Below are 21,160 nucleotides of genomic sequence, written 5' to 3'. Positions count from 1 at the left end.
CAGGGAATGTGCTGAATGTGAGCCTGCATTGGAGCACTGCTGACACAGCAGGGGGAAACCCAGAGCTTTCAGGATATTTACATTATAAGCATCTGGATTCGGAAGCCATTCCTGTGTGTTTGTGCATCATTTGAACAATGGAGCCTCAATCTTTCGACCTTTGGGTAAAACCGAAACGTAGATGGCAATTATGTCTTGCAGAAGGGTAAACTGTATGGTGAAAAAAAAACCCCAAACCATTACCAGCTCCAGCCTATGTTCATTGCACAGTGTCAGGAAAGATATGAACATGCCTTTCTGAAAACAAGAGGGACTTTCTGCCAGGAAACGTTTCCTTAGTGACGAATTGAAGTCCTTAGTACAAGCAATGTTAGTTTTAATAAATATGTAATGCAGTGCTAGGAAATGTGTTGCTGCAATGATAGGATTTTACTTCTCTGCTGTTCAGTGTTCTACCACCAACCACCAGTTTCTGTCTTGCTGTTGCAAGTCTATATTTGTGCTTTACAATTTTTCAGATGGCCATGGGCATTGTACATTCAGAGGATCCCTTTTAAGTGTATTTATTCCTCTCTATACCATTGTTTTATTTTAGTTTGAGCCCCTTTCCATTACTATAAAGCAACAGCCCATTTAACACACCAGCAATTAATGCTGCTGCATTACAAGCTGTCTGTAAGATGATTCTGCAGCTGCATTGTGGTTCACCTTGGAGACCATAGCTTCACAGTGCTTCTGGACTCCAAAACCAGCGACACTGTTGCAGAGAAGGGATACAAATATGATTATTTTCATCATACTCTTGTTTTGAAAATCATAACTGCTTAGACCCAGCCATGGTAGACGAAGATGCAAAACAAATTTTTTCTAACCAAATTTGTCTCACCTCTGCTTCTGTCTGTGCCTAGGATATGCATACAAACCTCTGTCCATTTAGGATCAAATAAATGGCTTTATTCTTCTCAGTCCCTTGTTTGACACTGGTGCATTCACTGGAATATACCTAATTTGTGAAGAGGAAAATTAGGCCTATAGATAAGCAGTTAGAAACAATTATTAACACAAAACAAACAGCTTTACTTTAGTACCTGCGTTAGGTTAGGAGCAAGTGTATGGAAGAAAGAAGAGTCTAGAAGTGAATAGCTTAATGGTACTTGATATAAAGTTTAGGATTTTATGGAACTATGATCTATATCCTATGAGAGAAGGAGGATAAAGTCAAGACGTCACAGGAAAATCAAGGTTTTGATGGTCCTGAAGGGAAGAAAATTTTTATTTACTTTCTCATAAATATTACAAACCTAATCATTAAACAGAGTGGGAATTCATGTTTTGTTAGCGTAAAGTGGATCTTATTGGCTATCACTAAATCTTCAAACATCACTGGAATATTACTCAAAGTTTGTAAACCTTTTCTGGGAAGGACTTTATAGACAAACAGGCAAGACAGAAAAGGGTAGAGGCACTGAATGTCAAAACAGCATTGTCTGTTCCAGAATTGCAGACAACTCTAAAGCAAATAATCTCAGAAGTGCATAGATCAATGTGTTAATAGATAAAGCACAGACTGGAAAACAGAAAGATCAATCATTTAAACACCCATCTACAAGAAGCAGGAAAAAATACCCATTATTAGGGAGAACATTAATCTGGCCGACATATTCAGGAGGGCTTATACTGCTAGTATTAGGAATTTTCTAGAAAGTAAAAAAAAAAATTAAATGACAAGTTCTTCAGGCAAGAACTTTGCACTCAATTCTTATTCAGATGAAGATATTTTTTCACAGAACTAATAGTAAGTGATTACTTAAGTGCAAATGATCAAGACTTGATTAAATTTTTGAAAAAAGAAGAAATTACAAACAAGCAATATTCATGCTTGGAGTTCTAAAGGTTGAACTTCACAGAGAAGAAAACGATATGCCAAATCATTTGTGAAAAGAATTTAAACAGAAAAATGGGAAAGACATTAGTTGCTGTAGCTTTTTTTTGGCATTTTCTACCAAAGTAATTTCACCTCCGTATACCATTTGTGTGTCCTGGCAAGTTAATCTACATTTACTTTCATAAACAAAAGGCATGACTTCATCACTTGGTGTATCCTTACTAAAAAATCTGCAATAGGCTGGGTTCAACACTGATTATGGCAAATTTATGTGGACATTGTAGCCATTCAGATCCACAATTACTTTCCAGTAATCCTTTGCCTTTTGCAAGTTTGAACTTTAATTTTTCCTGCTGTTAAAGCAAATAAAAATTTCAACTAAGATGAACTAGTATGGTGAAAAAGTGCTTTGATCCAGTATCAATACTTTACTTAACAATCAAATCTTTTTTATCTACGGTATCAATATTTGCTCCCTAATACCTTGGCCCTGCTTTGATCAGTAGACAAGTACTCCACATAGTAGTAAGTGGCCATTTAATTTTATCAGAAGAACTAACCATATTTGCCTGGCAAGATTTATTCATCACCACTTTGCACAGTTTAAGAAACATGGTTCAGTTAGTTTTTGCTTACTTACTGATAACTCATCTCAATATCTTCTCCACTATTTCATTAAGAGAATAAGATATGTTTATTAGATGATACTTTCTCTTCATTCCCTCTTTAAGGCTGGTACTTTTACCTTTCTAAAGTCTTCCTCTGGGTTCCAACTGTTCAAAAGTCATATCAAAAAGTAATAATAAGCACCATGGATTGCTGTTTAGGCTGTAGCCTCATAAACACATGTGGAGATATGTGGCTTTATTTGTACTACCGACTTTAATTTAGCTATTAAGATACCTTAGACTACATATAGATTTGAAAGCTTGTAATATTATGATCTACTGAAGACACTAAACTTATCCAAATCCATATCCTAATAAAGTGTGAGTATGCCGTTTTCAAGCACTGTTAGATGAACCCAAGCACTGGTGCTCCCTGGGAGAACAGATTTGTTCTTTTAGTTTACGGTGGAGTCCTGAGGAGGTAACCTACTGGCTCTGAGGGGAGAAAGAGAGCAGGTTATAGAAGAGGGCTAAAGCAGTGGGCTTTTTCTTGCTGGGAATGTCTAACAGTACAATGCTCAAGTGGTGTGTATTCACATTTTTCGAGTCTTAGCACCTTTATTTGCTCACTTTTTCAGAATGAATTTCACACATATTTGATTTCTTAACAGTCCTTAACGGTTTTATTATGTTCTCTTGCTGGACTTAGAGTTTGGATTTTTCACATATGGGGGCTACGTTTGCTAGGCAACTTCTGCAGAGATGAAATATGTATGAATTCCTTGGGGGAACGCCAAAGCACAGTTTCATAGATGATTCTCTGAAGCATGGAGGATAAGTGGGGAAAGTGGTAAAGAATGAAATAAATGAAAAGTAAATATCTGAAATAAATAACAGTGATTTTTGTCTACAACACGTCAATATATATTTAAAGGACATAATTTTTGTCTGCTCTCCATTGCATCCCTTTTCTTAACTGGCTAGAGAGAAACAGCTAGAAAAGATCACAAGATCTTCATTACAGACATCAGAAAATAAAGAAAAGCACTTTCAAAATTATTTTTAAGAGGTAATTAACACTGCTTACTGCAGATTTTGAATATAGTGTCAACATATGTCAACAACAAGTGTATTAAATGAGAATATACCATGTTTCTGAGCAGAAGAAAAGATTCTTATATAATTTTCTGCCAGCCCAAGAAATAAAAGGCAAGCCCAGGTGAAGGGAAAGAGAAGGTGATTTGAACCTGGCTATCTAAAGGCTTTAGAGTGGAGGCAGAATAAGACTGTTTCATGGCAGACTTTAATTACAGTGAAAGAAAAATAAGGAAAAAAGAGAAAAAAGTAATAAGTTCAATTCATGCCAGGAGACTGCCAAACATGTAAAGCAATAGATGAATAAAGAGATTGGAATAACATGACAAGTCCAAAGCACATAGGAATAAGACCCTGGGGAACATCCTGTTCAAATTCTGCCCATTGATGTAAGTGGCAGTAAAATTTGGTTTCATTCCATGAATAGCTTGTTGAAGAACAGTAATGGGAAAATAGACCAAAGCCTTTTAAGCCAATACCTGTGGCAGTCCCAAAGATAAAATTTCTCACCAACAGCTGTGTGAGTGATTAGAGGCAGATAATAAAACTGTAAATTAACTAGCCCATTTTTGTGTCTTCTTTTCAAGTAGGCAGGACAGAATTTGTGAAAAAGATGGTATAGTTGTGTTTTATAGTACAATGTATGTTAGCTTATGACAATTAACTCACCTTTGTATAGCTTGAATGTTAAGATGCAAGAGTGGAAGTTGTTTGCTCACATGTGTGAAAGCTTTCCTCAGGAAACAATGTATAAACAATGTCCTTAACCCATTCATTAAAACTAATAAATGACAAAAATACCTCTTAGACCCTTTTCATGGAGAGCAGGGCTACAGGCAAGATTTTCAAAACTGGGATCTATGGCAAATGGGTAGGTATGGAAAATGCTGAAGAATGAAGTGGTCTCACAGATACAGGGCAGATCACGCAAGAGGCAGGCTGGAGCTAAAACCTTGCCTGCAGAAAACAGGCCTGCTTTCAGTTACATTGCAGTTGAGCTTAGGTAAGGTAATAAAGGAGCTTACCCAGCAGGGGACTCTGTTATTGCTTTCATACAAAGTCTTTTTCCACTTTCTCTGCAATGCTTGTGCTTACTCCACTGTCTTTGCCCTCCTGATTTCAGTGGTCAAAACTACTTGCTGCAGTTGCCTGAAAATCAATCACCAATTGCTGAAATTGCCTTCTACATAGGTGGAAAAATACTATAAACCTCAACGACTTAAGAGAAACTTTTTTGCGATACCCTTGCCAGTTTCCTCAAGGAAGCAGTACTTACTGATGCTGCGACCTCCAGGGAAAATCTACACCACGAAATGGAGAGTGGTACGAAGACCCCAACCTAGCAGAGACCTTTGCTGTGCAAATATTGCGTGGACTCATGTCTGTGTGTGGAGAGGTCATGTTAGACAAAGCTACACCCGAGCTAACAAATCCTAACCTATATGCACTGTTACAGTTAGTTTTATTATGCTCTTTGAGAAGGAGTCATGGCAGAGAGTGGAGAATTTGCTTGCTGGTTTATTCCTCTAGAAATTATTCTTGAGAACTCCTTTGAGAGTAATATATTTGGAAAAGCTTCCTGACACCAAGGCTGTGCTTCCAAAAGCAGAGGTAGACTATGTACTATGTCTTGAAGCATCTAGATCAGTGTTGATAACCCAAGTCACCCTTGTCATTTAAAGTACGTGTCTCTTTGGGGAGTAACTGGTGAGAACTTCACCTCTGCTGGTGCCTGATGAAGGAAGGCTGGCTCTTGCATTAGAAAAGGGATTGCAATATTAACAACATAGACTATTCAGCAAACCAAAACATGGTTGGGGACCTTTGCTTGTGTTTATACTGAGATGACAAGGTGGATGTTTAAGTGTTTTTCCATTAGTCTCCATACAGATGAGTTGTTAGTATACTCCTTGGTATGGGTTTGGCTTTTGACTACTTATATCTTCACAAAGGATATCTGGGCATTTCTTGGGGAGTAGTGTAGTGCTTCTAATTGTTTATGTAGATGAAACCACCATGTGTTGGGTTGGGGGAAGGTTTAGTTGCAGGGTACCAGCTGTGCTGTGCCAATTGGCCTTCAGCACCAGAGAATGGTCACCAGTCCATTTTATTTACTAGTATGTATGTCGATTCTGTGCAACTGTTCTAGTATCACCTATAGCTGAGTTAGATTGCAATCATCTTTGGAATAAGACAGTTTTGTAAATTATTTTGCTTTGTGGAAAAAAAAAATTCTCCTTTCCTGTTTTTGTTTCTTAACATTGGATAGATGTTTCTAAGTGTTCATCAAATACTTTTTTAGATATATTCAGCCATCCTAATTTATTCAGTAATGCAACAGTCGAGTGTGTATTTTAAAGCTTCCAGGACTCTTAAGCAAACCCTAAATACTGTGATGTCAGACTGCATTGAAACTAGTGGGGTTTTCCTATTGCCTGTGTTTCACAGTAAACTTTAATAAGGATGATATATGTATGACTAGATCCTGGAAAAGGAATTGGAAAACTGTATTCAACTCTTGTTCTCTCCATCCCATACCCCTGCAGAAGGCAGACTTTGACAGTAGCTGTATACTTTATTGTACTGGGAAACTTGCAAGTTTCTTTTGAGCAGAAGTTGCCAATTGTGACAAATTATGTTCAGTTTTATGAGCACTGGCCACTGGAGACTGCACTAAATTGGATTTGCACTCAAATCCCACAGCCCATGCCTTTTTAGGAGAAGCTGCTGCTCAGATGATGGTAAGATTTAAATATGGTTATTTATGATATGTTAGAAATCTACTTCTGTAAACAAAAGCAGTTTCATGTCGAAAAGCAAAACCAGGATGTCAGGAAGAAAAACTACAGGGACTGATGGTTGCCTCTGTAATATCCTTATTTTCTAAATAATTGTATTATTAATTTCATAAAGCTTCACAAAATTCTGACAGTATTGCAAACTCTGGTGTTCAGATTCTACGAATTGATTAAGCTGGTGATCAATAGCAACCCACGTCCTTCCAACGAAATTAAAAATTTAGAGTAGGTATCTGCAGAAAATCGAACTCCTTGGAAGCAGGGAACTAGTGCTGAAGCAAAAGTTGTTACCTGTTTTCACTCCTGCTTAGCTAAAATTCAGGGATTGTTTCTGTTTGGATGAAAAGTCCCAGCTCTCTTTGATGTGGATTTGTTTATTTGCAAAGAAAGCAAAAGGTCCCCTTTTCCTGAACACAAAGGATCTAGTTTTCTTACAGCTCCAGGGACCTTTAGATAGCTCTCCTGCCAAGACCTCTGTTTTTGTTTGTTTTTCTCCCTTTTTCTCTTTCCTCTGCTTTGTTGCTGCCTGGAAACCTTTTTTCTACCTTCCGCCATTTCTCTTACGAACACACCGGAGAGGACTACCTGTGCACTTTGGTCAGCAGCAGGTGCAGAGGGAACAGCATGAGGCTCAAGGACTCTTAGTAAAGACAGGTCTTCAGAAACTTTAGCTTTTAAACCTCAGAAATGTTGGCAAGTTTCTGTTGGACTTACCTACGCAAAACCTGACTTTGCTAAGGCTTTGACTGAAGCCATATGGGGTGATTTTCAACAGGGTGGCAAAAGGCACATTCTTGATGAAAAAGCTCAGCCCTGCCAAATGTCTTGGTCCTTTTGCAGAGTCAGGGGCCAGTAGAACTTCTGTAAGAAAGGATAAATGCTTTTAGTATTTAAACAAAAATATATTTTCTTCTGGATGGATTCCTAGCTGAACTATTCTCCGGGAATTTCTCCATTAAAGTGTGATCTCAGGCAGACATCTGGCCTGGAAAATTTCTGCCCATTTAGCTTTGCAAGCTTAAAAAAAATAGTAAACAAGGTGTTACAGTGGTAAGTGTCTTACAACGTTACTAATGGATGGTGCCAACCAATATGCGTAAGGGTCAATAGTAATTCTATAATGTATGCATACACAAATGAAGCTCAGTGGCAGACTCCCAAATGGACTAATCACATGATTTGTAGACACTCTTGGGCAAGCCTAATGGGAAACCTTGCTCTTTGAATTAGTCAAAGTGAGAGCTTTTACCACTACGTGCAAAGTTTGTTGGTGAAGGGCTTTTCTGCAGGCTACTGAGCGCACTGTGCATACAAGCCTCTCTGAATGGCTCATTCGCTGTTGTTAAGAAGATGATAGGCTTCATGTCCTAAATGAGGATTTTTCTGCTCATTCTACTTCCCCGGAGACATAAAAGTGTATCAAGTAAAGCTATGGCAACTTACAGAAACCTGCCCTTCGCGTGGTTCTTGGTTTCCTTTGGTAGCACAGTCTGTGTAACTGGTTCTCATTTCTCCAGTTCTCTCACAGATTTTTCTCCTTCATTGTCACCCTGGCAGTGAAGTTGAACAAGCTCCATTTCATAACCAAATCTCTAGCTATCATCTGTTTTATCAGTTCATTTGAATCTAAACTTTGCTTCAACAGTTGTGACAAAGGATGAGGGGTGACTTAGCTTCCTGAACAGCTTCTCTTGCCTGAAAGAAAAAGAGGCAAGATGAGCGGAGGAAAAAGAAGCCTCCTACATGACTTCAATGAAAGTAAGTGTTACTTGTCCTGTAGCTGTTTTGATTAAATGGTCTTGGGACAGTATTTGGGTCCCCATTACTTGGGTAATGGCTATTTTTCATGCTCCTGGCTAAAAAATTGTTCAGAAATGCTGAGCACATAATAGCCTCTTCTTCTAAATTTGGGTGGGCTTGCTAGTGGAAAATGACCTGATGTAACCAAGATGAAGGCATTGCAATGTATCTTCATCAGAAAACAACTAATTTAGGTAAGATAACTTAAATTAATTAAGTCCAATTTAAACTCTACTATTTTTTCTACTCAACATAAGAGTTAAGCGGTCACCTCTTAACAGCAAAGTCCATTTCATAATAGCAAGGTCTGGTTTTAAATCTTTAAGATATTTTTGTTTCCTGTAAAACAGGCCTATAGCTGCTGGTGATTCTCTGATGAGGGCTGTATTTGTAAGATACGTTACTCTGACATTCTCTTCTCCTGAAAAATCTTCCTAAATTTGTTCAGCAAAACCTTATTTATCCTTTTTTTTTTTTTTTACTTTCTAGTGAAGACTCGCTTATATGGTGATCCTCACAGAAAGTGAGTCATGTCAATTTTATGAAACGTTATGCGCATCCCTACATTTCAGTGAAATTTTGTTCTCGTGTCCATGATTATGTTATTTTCCCGTTACTTTTGTCCCCTCTGTCTATAATTCATGTCAGTTAGATTTCAGATACACTGGAATGGAGACTGAAATTTGTAATTACTTGTTTGAGATTCTGAGTACATATCTAAAAACTATGAAAAAAGAAACACAACAAAATGGTAATAAACTCAAACTAAAAAGTAGAGACTGGATTTCTTTTTAAGGCATACTAGTAGAAAGCAGGAGGCTTGAGTTCAAATCCCAACATTATCGCAGATTTACTGGGTGACCTTGGACAGGTCAACAGGGCCCTGAATTAACGCAAAGGGCTGTAGACCTTCCTTTTGGCAGTAATGCCATCCTGAATAGGAGTAGGATTACTAATACATGTGCTTAAGGGTTTTGCTGAACAGTGGCCTTAATATCTCTGTGCATTAGTCCCTTGCCCACACCAGCATGTATAGCACTGCCTCTTCCCAGCCCCACCCTCTTGTTTATGTTTCAAGTTTTTTAAGGCCTGGATTGTTTTATGCTATGTCTTTGTGAGTATAACACTGTAGCCCAGCATGCTGGAACTGTATTCAGGGTCAGAGTCTCTATACAGTCTTGCAATAAAAAAAATCTTAAGGCCTAGCTAAACAGGTTACCATGTAGTAGTGTAAGAAGTGGTGAATGTAGAGCTTGTTACTTCCATTATGGTAACCACATGTGTGCATGCCCTAGTTCCCTAAATAATGTAAGATAGCCCTCACTGAAATACCATATATGAGTAATTATTTCATTAAACTTTTTAATATGCTTAAAACTAAATTTACAATAGATAAACATGGATACTAATAGCATATGATGTATATCAACCTAGAATTTATAGGAATTTTTTTCTTCTTTTAAACTTTATTATCGATGAGTAGGTTGATGATGTCTTATTTGGAAGCATCAAAGTCAGGGATACTTACAAAAAGATGTAAAGTACAGCAACTGAGAAAAATTTCTGATGAAGCCTTTCTGTTGAAAATTTCAATTACTCAAACCTATAACCTTTTCAGGGGAAGGGCTTGGTTTAGATTAATTGCTCAATGTCATTCTCTTACTTTTGTTTGTTTGCAAATTGTTGACATCTCCTTGTTTTGATAATTAAAAAATGAAAAAAATCATTTTTCTGATTTGAAATTTTTTTTATATTCAAATTTAAGTTATTTTATACAAACCAAGGTAATCAAAGTCAACAATAACAAAATAAAATAATTGGCCTAAACCTTTATTTCTCAGGTTTTGTTTGTCAGCGTTTCTGGAAATTAATTTTAGATGCTGATTTAAGGTGCAGAGACTCTTTTGAGTTCTTAGTTTGAAGCTTTTTTCCAATAACCTACCTAAGGATGCTAGGAAAGCTAAGCTCTTCCAGTAGAACTTCTTCACTAGGCACCGGAGATGCACCTACAGGTAAGAAGTACAAGTCTGTTGGCTGTACTAACCTAATCCTAGGTTAGCATCACTGTTAGAAAAGAAAGGTACTGCTAAGAAAGATGAGGAAACAAGTATGATAAGTCTCAAGAATTATATCTAAGAAAGGCACCAGTGACAGAGAACATGAAAGAAACTAGATCTATCTTACGCGTCTCTGCCTGAATATGATCCTTAGGTGGGCCTGTGTGTATGAATTTCTATCCTGAAGGGCAAAGAAGTGTTTGGAGTTTGGCCCCATTGGGAAAATATCATTGAGGAAGTCACTAGACCAACATCAGAATAAGAATAAATTTTCTTGCCCAAAGTTTTGAATTTGTTCACCATGACGAGTGTAACAATTCTTAAAGTAGATAAGAATCAAGTCTGTTGTGTTTCAGATATTGTACAGAACTTAATTGCAGGATTAAAAGTCTCTCATCTTTAGTATTAATGACTGACGGAAAAGGGGTGTGCTGGTTTTGGCTGGGATAGAGTTAATTTTCTTCATAGTAGCCCGTATGGGGCTATGTTTTGGACTTGTGCTGGAAACAGTGTTGATAATACAGAGATGTTTTCATTACTGCTGACCACTGCTTACACAGAGCCAAGCCTTTTCTGTTTCTCACCCCACCCCACCAACGCATAGGCTGGGGGTGCACAAGAAGCTGGGAGGGGACACAGCCGGGACAGCTGACCCCAGCTGACCAAAGGGATATTCCATACCATAGGATGTCATGCTCAGCGTATAAAGCTGGGGGAAGAAGAAGGAAGGAAGGGACGTTTGGAGTGATGGTGTTTGCCTTCCCCAAGTAACCGTTACATGTGATGGAGCCCTGCTTTCCTGGAGAAGGTTGAACACTTGCCTGCCGATGGGAAGTAGAGAATGAATTCCTTATTTTGCTTTGCTTGCATGTGAGGCTTTTGCTTTACTTATTAAACTGTGTTTATCTCAACCCACAAGTCTTCTCACTTTTTTCTGATTCTCTCCCCATCCCACTGGGAGCGGAGAGGACTGAGCGAGCAGCTGCGTGGTGCTTAGTTGCCGGCTGGGGTTAAACCACGACAAGGGGTCAAGTTGGAATGCTTGTTTACTTATTAAACAGCACCTGACTTAGCTTTTAGCTAAATTAATACCAAGAATGTCCATCTTTTCCTGTTGGCTTATTTCTACACTTCCTGTGGTATTTCCTACTGTACACAGTAGCGATATTCTCTTTAACATATTCTTTTTGAACACTGCTGTAGTATGCATATACTTGAGTAATTTACTGGCAAAATCAGCTACTGATTTACTGGTGGGGAAGAACGGACTGCTAAGTGCGTTTTTGTTTCTCCCCATTGCCCTGACTCAATTATAGTCTGGCACTATGAAATATTATAGCATCTGCTTTGCAGCTGCACTGCACATCTCCCTTCTCCATTCAATAAGAGTTGCAATGTGCAGCAGTAAAGTAAGTGTTGTACCACCCCTTTGTAGCCAGTCCAGGTAGGACAGTAGGGTAGTGCTTTAGTCTCGATGTCTTCTGCTGGGGTGCTCAAGTAACAGAACTTCATGTTTGTCACTAAAAATTCCTGTATTTTAGTCACAGGTCTGATTCACAGCCTATTGAAAGTAAAGTCCTTGGGCAGACCCAAACTAAAACAGAACTAAAAACATTCTCTGCTAAAAGCATTTCAACGCCTGAACCCGAGAACCTTCAAGCCCACACACGAAGCTCTGTTACTTAAGCTAAGCAAACAACTATGCCAGATGGTAGTTAGAATAAGCTGCTCTTCTGTGCGTGGACTACCTAGAACACAGGAATGAGAAAGAGGGTTAAAAACCTCTATCTTACAAGCACATTACGAAGGCGGGAGATTAACATACAAAATTTTTGAACGACTCGCTGGGTATGCCTACACTGTTCTTAAAAGGTGGTCCCAAGAGAAACACTGAAGTGCCTGCAGACAGCTTACAAGGCTGCTTCATGCAGCCACCCACCTGCTGAGGCATGTAACACTGCCGGGGAGCCCACGGGCAGCCTCAGGCCATGGCAGAAGCAGTGCTACCATGGGTGCTATCGCATGGTTGATCAACCTGTTCTTGGGTGTCACTGGGGGCAGACTAGAATAGGTGATATTCCCTCCCACTCCCTGAGAAATGTTCATTTATGGAAGCAACTACATAAAGCAAAGCGAGGCCCCGGCAATACTTTCAGTCCATGGAAGTCCATCTGTTGTAAGAAGGGGAAAATGCTTCAAAGACATAGGACATGCGAGAAAATTATTCTTGATTTCTTTGGATCAATTTGGCCTTGAAATGAAATTGCTCCTTATTCAACTGGCAGGATAACTCTAAGGAGATTGCTGCAGAGTTTTCAGTGCTCTTGGTGCCGGGTGACACCATATGATTTTCAGAAACACTGGCAGCTGTTTCAATGAAGGAAGTGAACAAGTGAACTGAAATGACAACTCTATTAGAAATAAATCTGAGCAAAAGTAGTGCCATTCTTTGCTAGCTCACAGACATTTAATTTCTGGAGAAAGAGGTAGGGTGCTTTTCTCTGTGTGTCGAACACTGTATTCCTTGTATTGGTTGATAAATTTGTACAGAATGCCATAGTATTCTCAAGCTCATCCGAACAGTGTTTGGTCTCCTAAATTTGTGGCTAGAATGGTTCTTCTAAAACTCATTGAGATTTCTGAAACATGTTGGGGCTAGCATGAATAACTAAATGAATGTGGTTTCATGCAAGACAGAGTCCATTAAATGTTTTGTTTGTGTATGTGCTTGTGTCGTCCAGAAATTCAGGACCATATTCATTTTAGAAGCTCTTGCATTCATTAACTGTCCCCATATTAGTAGGAAGCAATACTTTTTAAAAAACCCAAATGCTAAATCACTGTTTATTGAAACTTAATCTTTTGTCAAGTTAATGTTTTGTTCTGTGTTGTTATTTTTGTGCAGATTAACTGCTTTCTGTGCTGTGTTTAAGTACTACCAGACTTCTTACCTCATTCTCCTCTAAAATGTATTCGTATTATTTCATGGATACTGCCGGCTGTACATTGCACGTTAACTCTTGCATACAGCACTGCATGTGAAGCTGTGTAAGCCAGTGTCTGCCTGCATATGGAGAACACAGCAAGCTGTGTGGCTCTGCAATGATTTAAAGTCTTGTTCGTATGAAGAGTGCATATTGCTCTGTAAATAAATTTCACATGAAGGATTCTAACCGAGCTCACAGGCGGTATAGCGATGAGTCAGTGAGTTTAGGGTAAGAAGTTTCTGTTTAGATTTGTATAGAATAGGGCAGCTTTGAATCACAAAGACTGGATCCTGAAATGATAAATAATCTATTTCTACATATTTAATGGAAGATAACTGAAATGGAAGTGCATTGAGTGACTTGAAAGTAGATCCAACTACACAGTTAGATCCGCTTGCCCAGGGTTCAGTTTGGGGGTTGTCCTGGTTTCGGCTGGGATAGAGTTAATTTTCGTCTTAGTAGCTGGTATAGTGCTGTGTTTTGGATTTAGTGTGAGAACGCTGTTGATAACACGTTGTTGCTAAGTAGTGCTTATCTTAAGTCAAGGACTTTTCAGTTTCCCATGCTCTGCCAGCAAGCAGGTGTGCAAGAAGCTGGGAGGGAGCAGAGCTGGGGCAGCTGACCCGAGCTAGCCAGAGGGATATTCCATACCATGGAACATCATGCCCAGTGTGTAAACTGGGGGGAGTTGGCCGGGAGGGGCGGATCGCTGCTTGGGCATCGGTCAGTGGGTGGTGAGCAATTGCATTGTGCATCACTTGTCTTTTCTTGGGTTTTATATATCTTTTTTTAAATGTTATATTCCTTTTCATTACAATTATTATTATAATATTATTATTATTGTTCTTAGTTAGTAGTATATTTTATTTTACTTTAGTTATTAAACTGTTCTTATCTCAACCCACGAGTTTTACCTTTTTTTTCCTCCTCCCCACCCCACTGGGAGGGGGCAGGGGGAAGCGGCTCCGTGGTGCTTAGTTGCTGGCTGGGGTTAAACCACGACAGCCTGTTCAAAGGCTGTCGTGGTTTAACCCCAGCCAACAAAATAGCCGCTGTGTCTCCACCAACTAGTAAACAGGAAGCGCAAGCTTTCTTAGGTGTTGTAGGTTTTTGGAGAATGCATATTTCAAATTATAGTCTGATTGTAAGCCCTCTCTATCAAGTGACCCAGAAGAGGAACAATTTTAAATGGGGCCCTGAGCAACAACAAGCCTTTGAACAGATTAAACGGGAGGTAGTTCATGCAGTAGCCCTTGGGCCAGTCCGGTCAGGACCAGATGTTAAAAATGTGCTCTACACCGCAGCCGGGGAGAATGGCCCTACCTGGAGTCTCTGGCAGAAAGTGCCTGGGGAGACCTGAGGTCGACCTCTAGGGTTTTGGAGTCGGGGATATCGAGGATCTGAGACCTGCTATACTCCAACTGAAAAGGAGATATCAGCAGCATATGAAGGAGTTCGAGCTGTTTCAGAAGTGGTTGGTACTGAAACACAGCTCCTATTAGCACTCCGACTGCTGGTGCTGGGCTGGATGTTCAAAGGGAAGGTCCCTTCTACACATCATACAACTGATGCTACGTGGAGTAAGTGGGTTGCACTGATCACACAACGAAGTCGAACAGGAAATCTCAGTTGCCCAGGAGTTTTGGAAGTGTTCGCGGACTGGCCAGAAGGCAAAGATTTTGGAATATCACCAGGGGAGGAGGTAACGCGTGCTGAAGAGGCCCCACTGTATAATAAACTGCCAGAAAATGAGAGGCAACGTGCCCTGTTTACTGATGGGTCCTGTCGCATTGTAGGAAAGCATCGAAGGTGGAAGGCGGCTGTCTGGAGTCCTATACAACAAGTTGCAGAAACTGCAGAAGGAGAAGGTGAATTGAGCCAGTTTGCAGAGGTGAAAGCCATCCAGCTGGCTTTAGAAATTGCTGAATGAGAAAAGTGGCCAGTGCTCTATCTCTATACTGACTCATGGATGGTGGCAAATGCTCTGTGGGGGTGGTTGCAGTAATGGAAACAGAGTAACTGGCAACGCAGTGTTAAACCCATCTGGGCTGTTGCATTGTGGCAAGACATTGCTGCCTGGCTAGAGAACCTGGTTGTGAAAGTACGTCATGTAGATGCTCATGTACCTGAGTCGGGCCACTGAAGAACGTCAAAAAACCCAACAGGAAGACAAGGCTGCTAGGATTGAAGTGGCTCACGCAGATCTGGATTGGCAGCATAAGGGTGAATTATTTATGGCTCGGTGGGCCCATGACACCTCAGGTCGTCAAGGAAGAGATGCAACATATAGATGGGCTCGTGATTGAGGGGTGAACCTGACCATGGACACTATCGCACAGGTTATCCATGAATGTGAAACATGCGCTGCAATTAAGCAAGCTAAGCGGTTAAAGCCTCTTTGGTTAAACCACGAGAGGGGTTGGGCTTGCTTTGAGCAGGGAGTTGGACTGGGTGATCTCCATCCAGAGGTCCCTCCCAGCCTACATGATTCTATGATATAAATAACAAGCAGAAGTTAGATAGTTCAATCACAAAACACTTATTAAAAACGTGTTGTTCCTGCAGTAGTCAGCTCTGCACTTCTGTGGGAGCTAGGATTCCCTGGGTAACGGGAAGACGTAGGTAGTGGGCTGCACTGCAGAGCTGCCATGTGGGCTGTGTTACTGCTCTGCCCTGCAAGCTGCCCCTGAAAAGTCACTCAGGCCTCTCTGCATCATGCTTCAGACAAACACAAGGAGCCATCACAAGCTTGGCATTGTGTTCGAGCAAATACACCCCACTGGAAGCTGGAGCGCTGCAGGTGTGCAGCACAGACTGAGACACACGTCTCTGCCCAGAGCAGCCTGGATGTACTCAGTGCTCTAGCTTCAGCTCAGTGCCAGCCTTGCAGGGTGGGAGCTGGCTCTCTCCAGAGATGCTTATGGGCCTGCCTGCATACAGTTTTCTCCAGCAGATCTGGGGACAGCATGAAGACAAATCCCATCCCATGCTATGGCGCAGAGTCAGCATTGGTCTCTGTTTTATTGGCACGGGCTCTGCTCTGGGCAAACATGGCAATACTGCTCGTCAGCCACAGCTGGCAGTGGAAGCAAGATAGCTGTGTTCAGCGCTGAGCTGGAGTCTATGGAGAGCCAGGCCATGTGTCGCACTGTTCATGGCATAATGAATCTGCGTTGCAGATGAACTGCCCATGATAATTAGGTGCTGTGCTGGTTTTGGCTGGGATAGAGTTAATTTTCTTCATAGTAGCCCGTATGGGGCTATGTTTTGGAGTTGTGCTGGAAACAGTGTTGATAATTCAGGGATGTTTTGGTCATTGCTGAGCAGTGCTTACACAGCGTCAAGGCCTTTTCTGCTTCTCACCCCACCCCACCAGCGAGTAGGCTGGGGGTGCACAAGAAATTGGGAGGGGACACAGCTGGGACAGCTGACCCCAACTGACCGAAGGGATATTCCATACCATATGATGTCATGCTCAGCATATAAAACTGGGGGGAGAAGAAGGAAGGAAGGGACGTTTGGAGTGATGGAGTTTGTCTTCCCAAGTAACCGTTACATGTGATGGAGCCCTGCTTTCCTAGAGATGGCTGAACAGCTGCCTGCCGATGGGAAGTAGTAAATGAATTCCTTGTTTTGCTTTGCTTGTGTGAGCAGCTTTTGCTTTACCTATTAAACTGTGTTTATCTCAACGCACGAGTCTTCTCACTTTTACCCTTTTGATTCTCTTCCCCATCCCTCTGGCGGGGGGAGTGAGAGAGCAACTGTGTGGTGCTTAGTTGCTGGCTGGGGTTAAACCACAACAGGTACCCATGATAAAAGCCTCAGCTATTTATTTTATATTTGTGGCAAAGGGAACCCAGGCTCAAACCCAGGCCCCCTGTTCATCCACACTGTCCCCATGCTGGCTAATCCTCTGGTTCAAGTCTAGTTCCAGCTGACTTCATCTTCAGGTAGAGAAGCTTGGGCATGGAGCATGCAGAGAGCCTGCGTTGCATTAAGCTGTGGATGCTGCAAACATTACAATCACAGATAGTCTGAGCCAAGTATGTTGTGAATGTTGAGTGTAGGAATCAAGGCAATGCGGACTTTAACATTTCAGAATTGTCTGTAAATGTAAAAATGTCTTTTAAAGGATGGACTAGTTATTGTGACAACCAACAAGGAGTTAAAAGAAGAGCTTGTTGAATGATTACATTTGGTGTTGACAGCAATGTTCTTTTTTGCAGCTGTTACTCGTCCTCATTTGAGTTTAATTAATTGGTCTTTGAAAGCTGTCAAACTGACTTGGAAAGGCAGAAACTTCCAAATATATGAATGAAATGAAGTAGGAGAGCTGGGATCTAGTAGCTTTAAAATCTTGAATTGCAAATAAACTAGAAGAAATCAGTTACATTTCTTAATTATGGGGAATACATTCCTAGTTAGCAAACCAGCTTTTGGTCCTACATCTGGTCTGATCAAGGAAAAAACACTTGTCAGGGTAAGAACGGAATTCCATTTTCAACTTCAAATGGATCTTGACATAAAACACAAATTGATCAGTTGTCTATAATTAAGTTGTTCATCATTTTCAATCAGACTGTACAAAAGCTTAGAATTTGAATAAATCTATGCCACATAATCACATAATTATATTAGCATATTTGCAGTGAGAAGTAAAAATGAGATTTAAAATAATTGTTTAAGTGAAAGCTTTTTTTCTTGATGCTTTAAACTATGCTTGGAATGGCAATAATTATAATCAGTCTCTTCTGGTTCCTTGCATGGATGGATAGTAATCAGTTTTTCATTTGCAGCTTCTGTAGATCTTTCATGTTGCAACAAAGATAGAATTTTAAAACATATAATTGTTACTGTAAAAATCCCCAAAGCTCATGGAGGAGCTCAGAAAAAAAGGTAGTTTCAGGCACTAAACCTAACTTTACTGTTAAAAGATCATTTTGGTTTCAAAGCACCAGCAGTCTTTTAAATTTGCGTTTATTGGATTTCACTGCTGTTTGTTTGCTAACGTCTGAGGAGTCTAACTAACAAATCTTGTTTGCTTTTAGTCATTTTATTGCCAGGTGTTCAAGAATCAGAATTAACGAATCTCTTGAAAAGTGTTAAGATTATATTAATCCTGAATAATCTGAATGTGAACAAATCTAGCAAAAAATAATGAGGTTGTAAAATAAAATACCTTTGAAAGCGTTAATATAGCAGTAGTAATTTGAAGGAACTCTACTTCTATGATCTAGGGAAAATATAATTTAATAACATAAAATTAAGGATATTTGTATTCAAATTTGAATAATTTTTATTTTGAAAAATAAAACCTTAAATAATAACACGATGTTTATGAAAAGTACTCAGAAATTTTGATCTGGATCTTAATCTCTGGAGATGTTAGCCCTCATTTTCCTCCTCAAAAGTCGATTGACATGTAAATAAAGTGTGTACTCTTTATTGTTCTCTCTGTTGTATCGATGATTATTCTATACTATTGTTTGGCACAGCATCTAGCTTTCCCTGTAGAGAAAACTGTGAAAGAGCTCCCAGATCCTGTAGTTATTGGACTTTACACCAGACTGATAATCGGAGTCAGAGTGAATCCACAAGGAGTTTTTTCAACAGTAAATAAGTGGTGGGAGCTTATTTGCTCACATTTGTAAGCAGGCGTGGTACGGCAGACCTGCCCCAAAGCTTCTCAGAAGTATGACAAAAATTAAATTTTGTCACCCTAAGGATGACACATAAAGGGGTTTTTGTCCTAATCACCAATGGCAGCAAAATTAAATTTTGTGTTGATAGCATGGTTTAGGGAAGCTGGGAGGGGGCAATGGCGAGGCAGAGCAGAGCCAGTGCCCTGGTAATGAGGAAAAAGCTTTCTCCAAGCAGTCTGCTACTAGAGGCAGGCACCTACTTTGTGCCTGTCTAGGGCAGGCCCTGTCCATATGACAGCTTTAAATGTTTATTTGGAAGAGAATAATTCAGACCAGTGCAATGAAGATGTGCACATATGTAAAAAAAAAGGTTGTGAAGAATTTGCTACGTATTTTCTTTACACTGTGTTCTGTAAGGGGGAAAGAAAAATGCTGACAATTTCAAGAGTTGTATTTAAAGTTATCAGTTATGCTAACTGCACTTTTCCAGTGTGGGTGCCTGGACATATATGTCTGTGAAGTACAGTAGCCAGAGTTGTTCAGCATTTTCTGTAATATTCTTCCTGAATTCCACAGGGGGAAAAAAAAAAAAAAGTACAGGAAGGAGAGTGATTTTTTTGCTTAGTTTTGTTTTCCATTATTTCCTAGGTGATAATTACGTCAAAACTTTTTTAAGAAAAGAAGATGGGACATAACACCTAGAACTTCACTCTCAGGTTTTATCCTGGATACAGGAAAGTGACAAGCAAGGCAAGTGACAGCAAAAATATTTAGCAATCTTTCTTCCCTTTTTCAAAGTATTGCTCTTTTCTCCTATTGATTTTCTGTCCCAGTCACTGCTGTTGACCTGAACTGCATGAACAAGAATTTCTTGTTTAAATATATGCAAAATGTTCATTATTAACAATGACGGGGGAAAAAACCTTGATACAATAGGAAGAGATGTTCTTTTTATTATTAATATTTGAGCTTTAAATGGAAAAGATTAAAGTTTTCTTTTTCCTCTGCTTAGGGAAGCGTCAACAGTTAAAGAATACAAATTCATTTGTAGATGAAAATACCACTGAGAAGTCTCAGGCACTGCACCTCTTAAGCAGCTCAGTTCCCCAGACTTAGGAACCCTTGGGAGGGGGCAATGCAGAGTATGTCCTCTACTAATAAGACTGTTGAAAATACATCACTGAGTAAAGAAATCTTTCAAGCATCTTAGACCCAGAGCAATTATTGAGTTCATAATTCTTTATCAAATCCATTTGTCTTGAGATACTGAAATAGAAGTATGACAAGGATCATTAAAACACTAGTCTAAGACAGTGTAGTTATTATTACAATACCCTCTAGTATATCTTCAGAAATAAATTATGGCTATTGTGGTGAATCTTAACTTTCTCCTGATTTAGTTATGTATTTAACTTTAAAATTTTCGAATTACACCATAACATTTTACATTTCCTTTTCTTTCTTTTTTTTTTTTTTTTTCACTTTTGCTGATTTAATTGCTTGTTTGTCACTTTCCTTCTCTGAACAGTTCTTCCCTGGTCGCATTGCTCCATTGCTTTTTCTGTTGTGGTGCATTCAGGCATGCTGTTATCCTAGAGGCATTATCTGTTTTTGTAGAGTTGAACATATTTTACCACTCTGCATAAAAAACCACACTGATGGGAAACTTGCAGCATCTTAGATCCTCACATCCTCTCATCCTTTGAACTTACAACTATTTGTAGGTATTAAGGTAGTTCATTTGCATATTGTGTTGTCAATAAACACAATACCTAGTGTAGGGTAGGTGCAATGCAAGAATATTAGGCAAATACTAAAAGAAATAGGACTGACTTCTGATTAAAACTGGTTATGTATGTCTTGTTCTTTACATGTACAGGTTTTGGAGGTGGCTACTGCTACACCTTCCTTTCCACGCATATGCTTCTGCTGTTGTTACACCAAAATGAGTTTTGGGAACGGGGCTAAGGGAAAAGGTACCTCTGGGATAATGCTGGAGTAGTGGATACAAAAATAAAAAAAGTTGAACAACTTATGATGTGGGGAAAGGGATGGAATAGTCTTCTAATGTTAAACTCTGCAGTCATCAGAGACAATCCAATGCCAATAGAAAGCAGAATGAGGACTTCCATTCCCACAAATGCTTTTGAAATGTAAAATTCTATACAAGCTCTCCAAGACGTTACTTCTACTGATAGTAAGATAATTCCAGCTGAAGATATATAAGGGAAAAACAGTTTAGTATTAGTATTACTTACAGCCATAGCTACAATATTACTAGTGCATGA

Source organism: Gymnogyps californianus, chromosome 3, assembly GCF_018139145.2.
Source record: "Gymnogyps californianus isolate 813 chromosome 3, ASM1813914v2, whole genome shotgun sequence".
Taxonomy (NCBI): domain Eukaryota; kingdom Metazoa; phylum Chordata; class Aves; order Accipitriformes; family Cathartidae; genus Gymnogyps; species Gymnogyps californianus.
The sequence above is the reverse complement of the archived record's forward strand: the minus strand, read 5'-3'. Positions refer to the sequence as shown.